This window comes from Corvus kubaryi, unplaced genomic scaffold (assembly GCF_017639235.1).
Source record: "Corvus kubaryi isolate FWS band 111438036 unplaced genomic scaffold, C.kubaryi_AGA036_p1.0 68, whole genome shotgun sequence".
In the NCBI taxonomy this organism is placed as follows: Eukaryota; Metazoa; Chordata; class Aves; order Passeriformes; family Corvidae; genus Corvus; species Corvus kubaryi.
The window spans coordinates 21,768,548-21,784,726 of NW_024582056.1; the positions used below are offsets into that span (position 1 = coordinate 21,768,548).

General features: G+C 44.7%; 1 protein-coding gene across 1 annotated transcript in view; it reads left to right on the forward strand.

Annotated features, from left to right (window-relative positions):
* The first annotated feature begins 1,437 nt into the window (after positions 1-1,437).
* RIPOR2 (RHO family interacting cell polarization regulator 2) overlaps positions 1,438-16,179 on the forward strand; it is a 108,629-nt gene continuing 93,887 nt past the window's right edge. Inside the window, exon 1 of the mRNA XM_042048695.1 lies at positions 1,438-1,458. The gene's annotated coding sequence lies outside the window, so the exon portion shown is untranslated. The remainder of the gene's footprint in view (positions 1,459-16,179) is intronic.

Below are 16,179 nucleotides of genomic sequence, written 5' to 3' on the forward strand. Positions count from 1 at the left end.
ATCTGAGTCAGCAGTGCCCTGGCAGCCAGGAGGGCCAAGCCTGTCCTGGGGGGCATCAGGCACAGCATCACCAGCCTGGCAAGGGAGGGGATTGTCCTGCTCTGCTCTGCGCTGGGGCTGCCTCACCTTAAGGGCTGGGGGCAGTTTTGGGTGCCACAATATAAAAAAGACATTAAACTATTAGAGAGCATCCAAATGAGGGCAATGGAGATGGTGAAGGGCCTTGAGGGGAAGCTGGAAGAGGAGTGGCTGAGGTCACTTAGCTCAGCCTAGGGAAGAGGAGACTGAGGACAGACCTCATTGTTGTGTACAGCTTCCTGATGAGGGGAAGAGGAGGGGCAGGCACTGATCTCTTCTCTGTGGTGACCAGGGACAGGACCTGAGGGAATGGCCTGAAGTTGTGTCAGGGTAGGTTTAGGTTGGATATCAGGAAAAGGTTTTTCACCCAGAAGGTGGTTGGGCACTGGAACAGGCTCCCCAGGGCAGTGGTCACAGCACCAGCCTGACAGAGTTCAAGAAGTGCTTAGGCAATACTCTCAGGCACATGGTGTGACTCTTGGGGATGGCTCTGTGCAGGGCTGGAAGCTGGACTTGAAAACCCCTATGTAGGGCCTGGAGTTGGACTCGATGATCCTTGTGGATCCCTTCCAACTCAGATTATTCTGTGACATACTGTGGTTGTGTGAACTCATTGAAGAAGGGGCCTTTTAGATATGTTATAAGAACTGCCTCGGGCAGCAGTGATGGGGTTGTGAGGGGCACTCTGAGAATTACTGTATATAACAAAAGTGAAATTAGAATGTGAGAAATGCTGACCACCCCTACCAGTGCAGCACTGACATGGACATGCTAAAGCTGTACTGCCCTCAAATGCTCCTGTTTCCTCAGAAGGCAGCAGCAGGACTGAGGTTTCAAATGCAGGCCATGATTTTGTGACCAGAGTGCACATGGGTTTCTGCTGGGCTCCCAAATATCTTCAGATCTCCCCTCATTCCAAGGTCCCAAGCACCTGCAGACTTACACGTGTAAACTTCAGCCCATTCCGTAGGGGCTGGGAAAGGCCCCGTTCCTGCCATGGGCACCTTCCCCCGCCCCAGGAGGGATGCTCGCTCCTCGCCTCCCCCTGAGCTCGCTCTCCCCAGGGACGGATGCCGTGGCTCCTCCACGTCGCAGGAGCTCACGTAGACACCAGGCGCGGAGAATCGGGATGAAATTACCTTCATGCATAAAACATGGCATGGCGACAAAGGGACGGCAGGGCCTCGGTGGCCGCCCGCCGCATCCTGCCGGCGGCCCGGAGGTTGGCCGGGGGCTGCCGCAGGTTTGCCCGGCGGGGAGCGGGCCGTGCCAGGTGGCCCCGGGGACGGGCGGCCCCTCGAGCCATGGACCTGTCGCCGTGCCTGCACTGGGTGCGGACGCGGCTGTGGCGCTGCAGGGTCAGGCGGAGGCAGTTCTGCAGTAAGTGTCGCGTCTCGTCTCCCCGCGCACCTTCCCCCTTTCCCTCCCCCTTGGCTGTGCCCTCGGTGCCTGGCACCCATCCCACCACCATGGAGAGAGACCCTGCGGCGGGCTGAGCCCACCTGCCCTGCCCAGGTCCGCGGCTCTGAGCTTGGCTGCTGAGGGCCATGGCTCCGTGTCCCCATCAGCCCCGAGGTGGGGCAGCCCCGGCTGAGCGGAGCGCTGCGGCTGGGAACCGTCTTCGGGACGGGATGGTTTGAAAGGGCCTCTTCCTAACAGGGATGAGCACTTTTTCACTTTTCTAAGAGAGTTTTAAGCCGGGATGGTTTGTGGTGATGCCTTGAGAGCGCATCAGTGGGGTGAAAGGGGAATTCAGTGGGGTGAAAGGGGAATAAGGAAAAATGCACAATAATACGCACTCCTCTTTTTTGACCAGCTGCAGGAATCAAAAAAAGTTTGATTGAAAGGAACATAACCAGATAGGTGGTTTGTGAAGTATCACAGTGCAGACAGCACTCTGAACCTGCCACTTCTTTGTCTGGTTAGAAACCATGCTCATCACTGATGTATCTATGTGTGTGTCCATATATACAAACACATATATGTATATAAATGTGTATATAGCCTTACTGCAAGTTGCTGGGGTATATTATTCGCCATTTCACCATGGTTTTACTGGAGGTACTTTGCTTGCCTTCCCTGACAGACCATATATATGGAGATTCCAGCCACTTCTAGCTGATTTATTTGGGCTCCCTTTCAGCTGGCACCTTGGAAAGAAATGCTGCCAGCAGTTCTGCAGAGACCCAGAAAGGGTAATGTATCTGTGACAACTGAAGAAACAGAGGGGATTTCTTTGGTTCAGTCAGCTGTAATGTCTAATCACTCCTGAGGAGATGCAATGCAATGGCTTGGGAGGATGGGCTGGGCTGGCCAGCCAAATGAAGCATAATCTCTCCCATCAAGGTGATATATTGTAAAAGGGATCTTGGAATGAGAATGCCATTAGGAATACACTGCAAAAGGATTAATATGATAAAATGAGCATGCTTTCTGTCAACTCTGCATCAAGTTCATGTCATTTCAGTATCCTAGTTTAGCCATGGAGATAACAAGGTCTGATTGAATTTTCTAACTCATAGCATGGCAGTATAGACAGGAAGCTCTCACAGCTACCTTCTTGAATACTGTTTTGCTGTGAATTCAACTCCAGTGTGCCTTTCAGATGCAAAATATTACTGGTAGGTGTCAGAGAGACGGATTTTCCTAGTTGTCAGTTGACTGTATGCCCTGTTCACTGGTTTTGAATGCTTGTACCTTTGTGAGTATTTTGGTCAATTTTCTGGCTGTTAGTGAAGCAGGAAAATAGAAACACTCTTGTTTCCTGTCTGCTTAGGATTACATTCACCTTTTCCATATGAAGTTCCCTACTCTTCAAAAATATGTAATTGGCAGATAGTTTGCAAATGTGTATGGAAACTTCCTGCCACAATATTCGCTTTGAGCGTTAATTATCTTGTGAATACATATGTTCCTACTTGTGCTGTCCAATGAGTTAATAAGGACTACTGCCAAGTGCATCACGTAGCTGGAGCTCTAAGAATGAGAAATTCGAGAACAGCAGATGCTCTGAATAATTGAAGGAGGTTTCTTTGGTTGACAATGGTGCTATCTTTGCACATCTCTCAGAGCTCCTCTTTTTAGCTGGCCTCTGCCTTAGGGAAACATTGCAGCACTGAACCAAAAGAAAGGGATAACGATTTTTTATTTTTATTTGTTAATGAGTCTGAAAAATGCTAATCACTCAGACGAGTGTTTGTTGGCTTTGTTACTAGAAATAACTTCTGGCATCTTTAATTAGGTTGCTTTAGCCTGCATCAGTGAAGAAGCACAGCTTTCTGTGATCGGTGATGAGGCCAGTCCTGAGGAAGAACTGCTCATTGCAAATTCCTTGTGTACAGATTCAGTTTGTCCTCTTTAGCTGCCTTCTGCTGAGGCACTGCAGCAAAACTGCTGCTGTTACAGGAGACATGCTAATCTTCTCTTTAAAAATGTGCAGTTTAGAATTAAAAAAAAAATCTAGTGAGGAAGCTACTGCTGGCTGGTTTTCGAAGTCTCTATGAGCATAGGCTGTCATTGTACCTCCTTGTTAAGGCAGCCATTCAAAGAAACAGCCGGGGGACTCTGCAGTCCTTCTGTGCCTGCCCTTGTGGCCTCATTTTACAGCCGAGTCCCTGAAGGAAGCTCCCTGCAGGCACGTGTGCTCAATGGCAAAAACACTGCTTTGAACAAAGGCACGTTTTCAAAGAGAGAGCAATAGTTTCCTCATTTTCCTCACTGCCCGGCTGGATGTGGCTGTCCCTCTGACCAAGGGGAAGCCACTGCAGCTGGCACCAGAGAAGCCCTTTGAGAGGCTTCTGACATTCACAAAATGAATCCTCCGTTTTCACCTCGCAGCAAGGGCTGGTTCCAACAGAGAGACATTGGACAGAGAGTGTAAGTTCATGATACTGCTGTAGAAAAATGACACTTGAAATACTGAAATCTGCTTTTCCTCTGGACACTCCTGTGTCCATCCAGATGGAAAAACATTGTGAAGCTTTCCTGGAGTGGTCATCCACAGCATCTCAGTCTCACTGGGCTCTCTGAGGTCTCATACAGGTTGGCCTGCTTTTCCTTTCATTTCCACTGTCCCAGCCACACATATGGTTCATGAACCTCGTAGGAACTTGGGGTCTCCAAGACTGCTGCCTGGCTGCTAGGTTTGATTGAAGCTGGCCAGTGGGTTAAAAAGTGTTAATGATCACTGTGCATAATGTTTCCTTAGGAAAACAGGCTAATAGGTCCTGCTCATGCCAAGGCTGGAAGCTGAGCTTGGATCATGCTAGTAATAAGTGTGTGGAGCAAGTCTTAAAACTGTGTTGTGCAGAGTCTGAAAAGCAGCTGTTTGCTGCTACTCCCCAAAATGTACTTGGCTTCTGGCCACCAGTGCATGTTAAAGCCCTGGGGATCTGTGGGGAGGAGGTTTCTCTGGGTTTTCCTGAACCTTAGCAGATGGGGTTTGCACAGAAAACGTTAAGTGTTCACACTGAGAGAAAGGATTGTATGTGCCTGACACAGACAGCAAACAGGGAAATTCTGCTGGCTGTGTGGCCAAGGGCTGTTTTGGATGGCCTTTGCTGGCTTGCCATGCCAGCCCAATACTCAGAGGCTGCAATGTCTCTGGTCGTGAGAGGTCTCTGCAATTCTGCAGGGTTGGGCTCATCTGTACCTCTTCACATATTGCTGAAAGCATTTCGTAAAAGGCAAGAGCTTTTTGGGAAGCCACAGCAGAAATATTCCGTGACTTGTTTAGAGCCATAACCCCAGCTGGGGCTGTGGGGCAAGACACCAGGGGTCACCCCATGAGCACTGGCCACCCACGGCACTGTGATGGGTCTGGGTCTGGGTCTGGTTCTGGGTCCAGGTCCATGTCTGGGTCCAGTCCTTGCAAGCACTGACTGTCATCAGCATAAACTCATCCTGGAGTGCTGCCAGGTATCTGGGATCCAGCCATAGTGTTTACTGTGCAAGGGTGGGCCTAAAAGGCTGAATCCTCTGGTGCTAATGTACTTTCACAACCTGTAACGTTTAGGGCAAGGAATCGATGGCAAGCTTTAATCAAATCTCATTAAGTATTCATCGTTAGGCACATTTTCTCCTCACCAGCAAAGCCCACTAAAGTAATGTTGTGAAGAGTCCTTTATTATTTCTGATCCAAACTGGCTGTGTAATTTTGAAAGCAAAAGGTCTGCTTTGTATTTCAATTTGTTTCCAACTGAAAAAAACCCAATTGCTCAAAAAATCTGGGAAAAGAAAGAAACCAGGAGCAAAAATGTCATGTGTAAAAGAAAAATGTCAAAGCATAATTTGTACATGAACAGCATAGCCTCACAATATGAAAATTTACCTTATTTTGTTGTATGTGCAATTGGTTTATAGAAAAAAACCCCAACATACGAGTCACTGGTATTCGGGAAAGCAGGCAAGAATATTGTTTATATTCATAAATGGAAATAATTAGTAAGCTAATAGATGAGTCTGGATTTAAACTACACTTAAATGGCAAAAAAAAAAAAAAAGTGTGCTGTTTATCCTACTCATTCTTGGTAATAATGTAATTTTAAATTATGCTTTTGTTTTGGAAAGAGAGAAGATTGTTTTCCTGCAAAGGAGTAGACTTCATGCAATGCTGGATACAAGAGCTGTACTTTTCTTCTTACCTCAGGGAAATGTTCTTTGGAAACATAATGTTATGTACCTGAAGGCATGTGCCCCTTGAAGTGCTGTAATACTTGTGTGGGCAAAAAACCTTTCCTCAGAGGGGTCCTTTCAGGACCAGAGTGGAGATTGATGGATTTCAAAACCATCCAAGGCACAGTTCTTTGTCTCCTCAGACCTTTGACGTGTGGAAAGAAGAATATGCAAGTATGAGTAATATTCACCCATGGCTGTGAAAAACCTCTTCCCACAGAGCTTTTGTTAATTCTGTGCCCATGCAATGCTTAGACTCAATCCTTCAGTGACTGGAAAATCATAATGGGATTCAAGGTACCTTTTGAATAATGATTAAAGTACTGTGAATTTCACATCAGTAAGACTTTCAAAACAACCTCAAGAACATTTGCATGGTTTGTTTTGTTTTTCTTAGTATGGCCCCTCAACCATTCATTTTTTGGTGCATTTCAGAAAAGTTGGAACTTTTTTGTCATTATTCATTACAGCTAGGAAACCTGAGTGCTTAGTGGTGAGTCTGCAGCAGTCTCCTGTCAGGGCAGCTGGTGACGAAAATGTAGTAGATAACTTTATATGACATGCAATAATTCACAGGTAACAATAGTAAGAATTCCAAGGAAATAGGTGATGACTGCAATTACCTGAGGAAAACAGACAAAACCTTCGGTAACTTAAACCAGTAGCAGTAGTTATTTTGTTTGTTGTGTTTTACCTCTTCCTTTTGAAGAGGTCCTTCCTTATACTCTGCCTTATTATTATACTCTTTACATATAAAGCCTCCTTCATGTCATCCTTCTGGGTGCAACCAAACCTTAGCACTTCTCAGCTGAATTATCAGCAAATCTGGTAACTCTCATGCAGAATGGTAGAGGTCTCATACTCAGCATCAGTTAAAAGGTATTGTGCTGATGCAATAGCTCTTATTGGGACGGCACTACTGCTCTTCACTCTCATACAACACGAGCTTACAAGTGTCCTGGGAAGCCTTGTCAGGGATGCCTTGACCTTAGGAGGCAACTGCTGAATGAAAGGAAGGTGTTCAGTCACCAGCCTTCTCCCAGCACTTGTGGGACTTAGGATGGATTTCACCGGGGTATAAAACAACGCTTGCCAAATACTAGGGGCACTGCAAGGAAATAACCTGCCCAAGAGCCAAATGTTTCCCTTTTCCTTGCATTAAAACTGTTACATTCATAAAGTGAGGACTTCACCGCTCTGCTGAACATTCTTAAAAACCCACAAGCTCTACATTTCCAGAGCACGCCTTGCCCTAAATAGCTTTGGTAAAATAAAATAAAATCCATACATAAATCCAAAGGAATTAAATCCCTGAGTGGGCCTAGGGCCAATGTCACTTAAATCCCTCCTAGACTGTACTTAGAGGTGGAGCGTGAGCCTTGCACTACATGGGGGAGATGGGAACTGCTCGACAGCATCTTCTTCCAAGAAGAGGGCACAGCACAACCTCCAGGTCTGAGCATTACGCCCTCAGCTCCTGCTCTGAAGACAAAGGGAATGGAGCAATCTGGATATTTTACATGGCCATTTCACTGCCTGCTCTTCTCCTCCCTGAGAATTGTATGGGTCTAATCCAGTCCCAAAACTTTTACATGGATAAAATTAGTCAAGATAAATCTCTCTTGCAGTGATCTTCTAAAGAGGGTTTCAACACTTTTTTACGAAATAGGTAAGGATTTAGCAGTCACTGAAAATAATAATGGTCTGTTCCAAAGCTGGTCATTTAAACAGAGAGGTTAGTGTCCACGGCACAGGCACCAGTGACCCTGTGCCAAAAATAATGGCTACTTTTGTTAAGCCTTTTTAGCTCTGTTAATCCTTTTGATCAGAGTAAGGAGCGATGTATTGGAAAACTAAGCTGGAAACCAAACAGCAAATGATGAGAAGGAACAGTCTATGCCTGTGCAGAGTGGAGGACATCAGGGCAGAAGAAATGCACAGAACACCTAAGAGCCTTAAAAGCATTAGTACAGTCACCAGGCGTGGAGTGGTCACTACATTGAGCAGCTGGATTGAGAAGTCCAGATAAAAGCATGTAACTTATATTTTAAAATATGAAAAAGAACAAATTTAGCCCTTAACACACGAAAACTTAAACCCAAGCAGGATAAATATGTCGCTGGTGTAGATGCTGTGGCATGGCATTTATGATGAAATGGTTTTTAACACCTTGGGGATTATGATCCTGTGCCATAGGTAGAAGTTGCATTTCTCAACACTTCCGAGTGCGGGTGGCAGCTTTCCAAGAAGGACACCGGATCCTGAAGTCCTCTTTGCAAGTCACCTTCAAAAACCAGTGTGGGCTGCAGTCGTCCACAGCTGAACTCTTGTACCTCTGCAAGAACTGGGTGCTCCTCTTGAGGAAAATCTGAGTTACAGAAGTATTTGTAAAGCATTGTGTTAAATAATGGAAAGCAGTTCCTTTCTAAGTGATGGACAGCTGTAAGGAATATCAATATGCGTCACACAAATTCTGGGAGGAATACAGACCTCCAGTGATGTACTACTATCATGCTATTAAAATTGAAAAATACTTTTCACTTTAATTAGAGTTGTCAAATTTTTTGAAGTGAGATTTTCACTTCTAATTTTCATATCTGTTGTTCTCCAACATACCCAAATAAAACGGGCTTTCATGTTTGTGGACAAGCAAAGCTCTCCACTTCCAAAAATGTTACACCGCTTGCACTGATGCTGAAATCAAATTGCTGGAGTAAATTCTCTGCATGCGAACTAGCATATTCTAAAACAATACAGAAATGAAGCTCAAATATCCAGTTTTGTTTTTAACACACCGATTTTAGAACACCAGGAGAAAACTTTAAAAAAGGTGAACATATTCCAAATATCAAGGAAAAAGTCTGCAGTGAAATAACAGCAATAATCTTGTCACCAAATTTGCAAAACTGCTTAGTAGGAGTATCTATTATGTACTTTTGCATAAGATGAACAGTCATGTAATGCTTTCACACAACCATGCTTCAGTGAAACTAGGCCCTTTCGTTTAATACAAAATGTGAGATAAAATTTGAATCCTTATATTAAAACAGCTTCTGTTGCATTCACCAAACCTCAACAGAGTAGCAGATAGACCCACAGTTAGGGAGGAGAGCTACACAGGGCAGAAGTGTCTCCCTTTCCCACTGATCATCCACAGAGTGCAAGAAGATTGGCCTCTCCCAGCAGCAGAAAACACAGACAGGGACCTCAGAGTCTGGCCAGGTCAGAGGAATCATCTTATGGAAAATATGGAAGATAAAGTAACTCCCACAACCAGCTTTACCCTACTTACCCTTTCTATTTAAAACCTGTATTGAAGGGAGTTCAGTATCTGAGAGGGTTTAGTTTTGGGAAAGGGATGGGCTGATGCATAATTGAATCATTTCTCATTTGGAGCGGCAGTACAAAGCCAGGCTTTTGCACTGAGTTCCTAAAATCTAACCCAAAAATGTCAAATCGCCTTGAAGCAGAAAAAAATAAACTTCTAAGAAGAATGTAGACAGAGCAATTCAGTTTGCCTATAATGGCTTATATTTCCTTTGCTTTTCTTGTGCAAGAGCGCTGGATAAATCCAGTGTAATTTAAAACTTAACTAATTAATATTTACCTACACATGCATATGGGGGCATTTTAATATACTTAGATGCTCTTTAGAAACACTGTAGCATTGCATCAAGTTTTTCAGCTGGAATTGAGAAACTACCACATTTTGTTATAGAATCGTAGAATATTCTGAGTTGGAAGGGACCCATAAGTATCAAGTCCAGCTCCTGGCCCTGATAGGACAGCCCTAAGAGTCACACCATGTGCCTGACAGCATTGGCCAAATACTTCTTTAACTCTGTCAGGCTGGTGCTGTGACCACTTCCCTTAGGAGCCTGTTCCAGTGTCCAACCGCCCTGTGGTTCAGTCACAGAATGGTTTGGGTTGGAAGGGACCTAGTTTCAACCCCACTGCCATCTTCTTGATGCTGAGTGTTAGCTGATGATATCTCTGTAATGAAAACTGTCATTCTATTAGTCCTTTTTACACACATGAGGTAAGCCCACAGCTCTTGAGTGAAATATTTATTGCCCATTAACACTGTGCTTGTGGTAGTAAGCTTGACTAAGCCATTTCCCATTGCCCTTTGTGCAATCTCATGAGCTGGTGTGACTGCTAACAGGGACTGACTTGGGAGCTTGACTCAGGCACACCATTTCATGGTGCTTCCTATGCACTTGTACTGGGAAAAAAGTTTAAATTATTGCAGCACCAAGAAGATGGTTACCTCCTGGATATTGAGAAGTGTACTGCCATGGCCCCCAACAGGAGGGACCTAAAGGAGGATCACAGAAAAATCCCATTTCTGTGCAATATGCAGGTGGGATGCAGAGCTAATCAGCCCAGCCCAGCCAGCCTAGGCTCTCTCTGACATGTGGCTGGAAAGCTGTAAGCTGTCAGGGGATAAAGGATAAGGAGAAAAACATCACAGCATTTTGCCAGGTAGTGGACCCCCCTGCACAGTGACCAACAGCCACAGAGAAAGGCAGCAAATGTGCAGGGAGGAATTTCCACAGGAGATGCTTGGTTCACAGTCTGGTGACTGTAAGCTTGACATGCTGTACTTCCCTCCTAGCTGATGGGCCAGCCAGTGGAAGGGAGGGATGGACTTCTGTAGGAGGTGCCATGCCTCACTCCAAACTGAAATGCTTTCTGCTTAGGTCATTTGCTTGGAAACGTTTTTAGGTGCTTACAAAGTTATACTCTCCCCTTCTTCACTATGCATTTCTGTGGGGCGGGGAAGAGAGGACAGGGAATGTCAGTACTGACACTTCCTCAGCAGCTCATAGCTTGGGCAGATGTTGCTTGGTTACACTCTGTGAACAATTTTCACAGTTTGCATTACAATCACATGGCGAGAGATTTTGAATACATATATAAATCAGAGCTGAGATTGCAGGAAACAAGTTGGTAGATTTTGAAACAAACAAATGCATATAAAACTGAATCCCTGCCGGCCTGACTAAGCCCCAGCCACGACATCTGAAAAAACACTTGTAACTTGTTTAGTGACGTTTTCCATGGTTGCAGGTCCTGATGGCACAGGTCGGGTCTAACAATGCAGCTGAGCTGCTCAAAGCCAGCCACCACTGGAAGCTGTGAAGAGAAATCACATTAACAGGTTTAGACCCTCAAGAACCTCAAAAACCCCAGATCCCTTTGCAAATATCAGCAGAAGGTACCTAAATACCTTTGATGAGCATGAGTTTCCATGCTTTCCCTTGCTAATCTAGGCAGGCCCCACCAAGCATATGATGTGTATTTTACATCAAATTGGGTTGTCAGGAAGGACAGAGATTGCTTTTTCTCTCAAACCGGGCTCTGGGATGTGTCCTGCTTGCCCTGCTGAGCCCTTGACCGCTCAGCTGTCTGTGCAGACATCCGTGTGTGAAATCCACGTCACCCGCACAGCCCTGGCTCAGGACAGGGGCCCAGGGAAGCCAAGGAGCTTCCAAAAAGCCACAAGTTCATCAAGAAGAGGTTTACTTCAGGGCAGGAGATAGGGGTGATCCTTCTCCCATGGAGAAAGGGTCTCCTTTACAGCCACTGCCTGCCTCCTCTGTCATCAGCACATCAATATTTTACATGAGTACTCTGGAAGCACAATGAAATGGGTATTTCTAAAAACCATGGTTATTTCTAAAACCACAAACTATGTTCAAACATTATCCAGCCAAAGGAAGGGCAGGAATAACACTTCCCTTTGCAGCAGGTCTGCATGGTTTCTGAAGGTGGGCTGGAGATGGAGTGGGAGTTTGCCTGAGTCAAGTCTGAAGGATCAAATGCTTAGAAATAGACCCTCTTATTTTGGTATTTCATAATTGTATGTCTTCTGTGCAGCTATCACCTGTCCCCAAACTCCAGATGAGTGGCAGAAATATCAGCCCACATTATTTACATTTTTTACATTGATTGGCAAAATAAGGGCAGGTTCAGTTTAAGTAAGCATTGGTAAGGTACCTGGCCTTGGTTTGGTTTGCAAACCCTGCAATAAATCCTGATTATACAGGAAACTAACTTGATGACCTCAATTTTTTGATGACCTCAAAGAAATGTACTGCAGTGTTTTTTTCTACTCTTTCTAATAGTCATTATCACCAGGTTTGTTACAACTCATCCTTAGCTAAGAAGAACACAGTCACGTATTATTTGTGAGTCAGATCAGTCATTTGAGATCAGTCATTACTACTGACATTAAAGTTCTCACTATTTTAAAGATACATTTTTTAAAAAAGCTTTGGTCCTTGTGGCATCTTAAACCTGTTGCAGTCAATTTGATATATTAAAATGATGGGAATCTGGGTGCTATTGTTATATTGCCATTTGTATTTAAATTTTTTCTGTTCAAGTACCCATCAACAGAGGCTGTAAAAAGGTCAGAAGGAGGTCTGGTAGACTAAAATCAATAATTTCCATGGTGCTACCCTGCTGAATTAATCAATTAGAAGTGTTTTCAAGGATCTTTTGGGCTACTTCCAACACTTGTGTGTTGCTAGACTATATATTCAGAGCCATGCTGCATGAATTAGCTTTTGTGGAGGGTATGCCTTTCTTGACTTCTTAAAAAAAAGACTGTTTAGTTGGTTGCAGGAAATAAGTCTTGTTCAGTGAGTGCTTCCCTGGGTAAACGGTCAAAGGTGTGTCTGTGTGAAGGCACTAGGCACAGAAAATTCATACCAACAGAATTACAGATTATGTGTAATACATATAATATAAAAATAAGATAGTGTATATATTTTTCAACATACAAAGAAGATTTTAAAAACTATGGGCAGTGAGGAACGTGAGATCACTTGAAGATGATTATTTGGCTCAGTGTGTTTCAACTCTAGGACAAGGGACAGTTACGACCTCTGCCTCCATCTTTATATGACATATGTCCTTCACCATACAACAAAAGCTACATAGTTCTTCTCTCTCATACACATGTTAAATTAAGCCCTGCAAAAATTATTAGTAGAGCATTATCTGTTCTGGGACTGTGGCTGGAGATCATAATCTTGTTTATCTGGCACAGAGAAATATGGGCATTACCTCTGAACTATGACACAATTATTTTGGTATTGCCTTAATTAGCAACCATAACTGCTAATTAAAATGAAAACAAGGTGCTTTGTGTCTCAGGTATTTTCATTAAATATAATTTCCTTTAGAAGAAATGAACAGTGGCAAAACCAGATTTCAAGGCTCTTCTAAGCCTAAGTTTTTTCCAGGATGGGCTCGATGTGCATGTGGCAGTAACGTGAGCAATGTGGCTGTGCTGTGTGTGCACCGAGGGCTGGCAGGGTGCTCTGGTGGGCACACCCATGGGAGGGGGGACCTGGGGGAGTTGGCCTTCTGCACAGCCCTGGAGAACCCCCCTTCTGAAATTGCACTCTACTCTGATTTTTCATTTCTTTTGCAGGTTTTGCTCTTGCTGTCACTGAAAAGCAGAAGCTCAAAACCCTCTTGCTGTGGTGGCAGATGGGATTTGGGGGGCATTTATTCCTTCAAGGCAAAAATGTGCGTCCAACTTATGATTTCATTTCTGTGGAGACATTACAGTGCGGCTGGAGCAGAGATGCTGAGTTGTTTATGCCAGACCTCTCTAATCAAGCTCTCCATAGAAAGTGCCAAAAATAAGGCCATTTTTTTGTCTCAGTTACTTCATGAGAATTGTTCAGTCACATAGAAACAGTATGTCTGAAGAGAAATATGCAGGTGGTATTGCAAGTATCCAATTGGAAGCAGGATAAGGCTCGATAAATGCAAATCAATTGCATGCATGATAAACCTGTATGTGCTGCTAAATCCACTTGAATTACTAACACAATATGGAGCAAGTCTGGTGGTCACGGCTCTTTGGTGGCATATTTTTGCTACAGCAATCAATCAGGGGATTGAGTGGTCCCTGCTCCCTGCCCTGTGAGATAAACATGCCACCTTTTCCTTCCAGTGCCTGTGAGTCCGACCAGAGACCATGACTGCTTTTTTTCCCCACTGGCGGACTTGCAATTGGTTCATCAAAGATGCAGCACAAAATCCTAAAGTCTCCCAAAGGCATGTTTCCCCCTTTGAGAGGGAAGAGGATAAGGTACTCTGGGGGCTGTGACTTTCAGTGTGATATATCTGGTGCTCAGCTACCTGCAGATTATATAGAATTAGGTACAATTTGTCAGGCATTTGTGTCCTTGAACGTGAAAGAACCCAAAACCAACAAACCACTGTGTGAAGCTGAGGGAGAGTGGTGTAATTCTCCCATCCTTGGTTTACATGAGGCCATAAAGGGACAAAGGACTAAAACATCCTGCTCTGTCTGCCGAAGGTTAAACTTGCTGTGACCTCCTTAGTAACAATCACAGTCGACCCCTTGGAGGGAGCCTGTGTTTCAAGCCCACTGACAGGAGTTCCAGCTCTTCTCTCAGATGAAGATAAACCCTGTTAGTTCTGTCTGCAGTCATTGGCAGTTATTGCCAAGGTTTCTGCACTCTGATAGTTGTATGTCCTGTGCAGCTACATGAAACAAGAAATCAGAAGGTAACAATCCTTCTCAAAACTTACATAGACTCTTCTTTCAGCCGTAGATCTCAAGAGGGATCACCAAAACTTGGCTCCTACAGAGACCACTTTCATTACAGGCTTACCCCCTGCTGGGCTTGAATCTCATGCCCACCTCCTCACAGATGATGTGACCTCCTACCCACTAATTCCGAGGGACAAGTTCGTCTCTCTGAGGCTCTTCCCAAGCCACTACATAGGGTCTAGAGAAACACATTTGGGGAAGAAAAGAGGACAAGCCATCAGCAGCCTTACAAAAATGAGCCTCCGAGCTTCTGTGCCTGGGTGAACCAATTCCAGCTCCCTTTCCTGACTCTGCAAAGAAAAAAATCCTGCCATGTTTCCAATGTCTTCTATTTGCTTGCTATAAGAAAGGCCACTGATGATCATCACAGTGGGATTTGCTCATAATGTTTGTACAACATTACTCTAATACGCATCATAATGTGACTGTTTTTGTCCCTAAGCATTACACAGCTTAATTTAGATGGGAAAATTAGCACAATTATCAATCGAAGCCAAAAAAGCCACGCTGGGATGCTGCAGTTCATCAAATTAAAGTGCAAGATAGGCTATATGAATATATTTGAGTTCAGATAATGTGCCAGCCTATAAGCAAGGCATTTGTCATCTTGTGTGAGACGTTTTTCTGAGAGTTGTGGTTTTTATAAGAGAGCAGCTCCCCAACAGAGCAGAAACATGGCGACTGCTGGTAGCTGCAGTGTGGATGCTCTGTGCTGGCACTGTACATGTGCAGGCAGCCAGGCAGCTACCCACTGCCCAGGGACTGCTCATGTCCTAGAAACACCCATTTTCAGAAAGCAGAAAAGGGTAAGAAGTATGAGGGAAGCAAAGCAGAGCAGTGAACAACACTGGGTACCAGGAAAGGGCTGCTGATTTCCTGTTAGCACTGGCCTGGTCCTACACAGGAAAGAGCTTTACATGAAGGTGGAAAGTAAACACACTAGGATATGCAACTGGAGTTTGTCATGCTAGTGCTCCTCCACATTTGTTCAGTTTGTACCTCCTTATTACTGTAGTCAAGGTTTGGCATGAACTGGAGGAAGCTGACTTGGGTCTCATTGCCTTCAGTTCCCGATTTCATGCTCATTAGCCACAATAGTTTAATGCAAGTTCTGTCTTTTTCTGTCAGTTATTTCACCATCGATGTTCCTTTGTTAAATACACAGAGAAGCTATAAATAGAGATGTCGATAGAAATGAATTTGTTAGCTTGTTTGAGCGAGCCTAAGTACCCGTGACACTCATCAACACCCAGCTACATTTCCCTTTGCAGGACAAGGCTTCTGGCACCATCCAGCATTGTTTGTAAGCACCTACAGCTATCGTCCAGAAGCACTCAAAGTATTTTGGACACATTGCTAATTAAAGCCCAGAGCTACAAGAGGATTTAGGTGGGACCAGCATTCCTGACAATTGTAAATGTTGAATAATGAAGTAGCACAGCTGCTTTGTGCATGTGCCATACGCACATGCTGGTGCGTGTCTTAGAAGTCCAACAACCCACCCAGAAGACTCAGCTGCTTGGGGAAATTGTTCTGTAGCTTAGGGCTTCCTGATTGAGCTCCATCAATGGGCTCTTTTGGGAGTAGATGAGTGCTGGTGTCAACGGCAGGGTGGACAGGACCACCATAAGGCCCACATAAATGGCTTTCTCCTGTGAAGGAGCCTCCTCCTACTGCCTGGGGACACCAGGCTGCTGCACTGAAAATGATCTCATGTCTCAGAGGCACTGAGATATTCGGCAGCCTCTCTGCAAGTCGGTAGTGAAACTCCGTGGGGGTGTGCTTGCAGGTGAAAATATTGATGCTTATAACCCTTGAGGAGC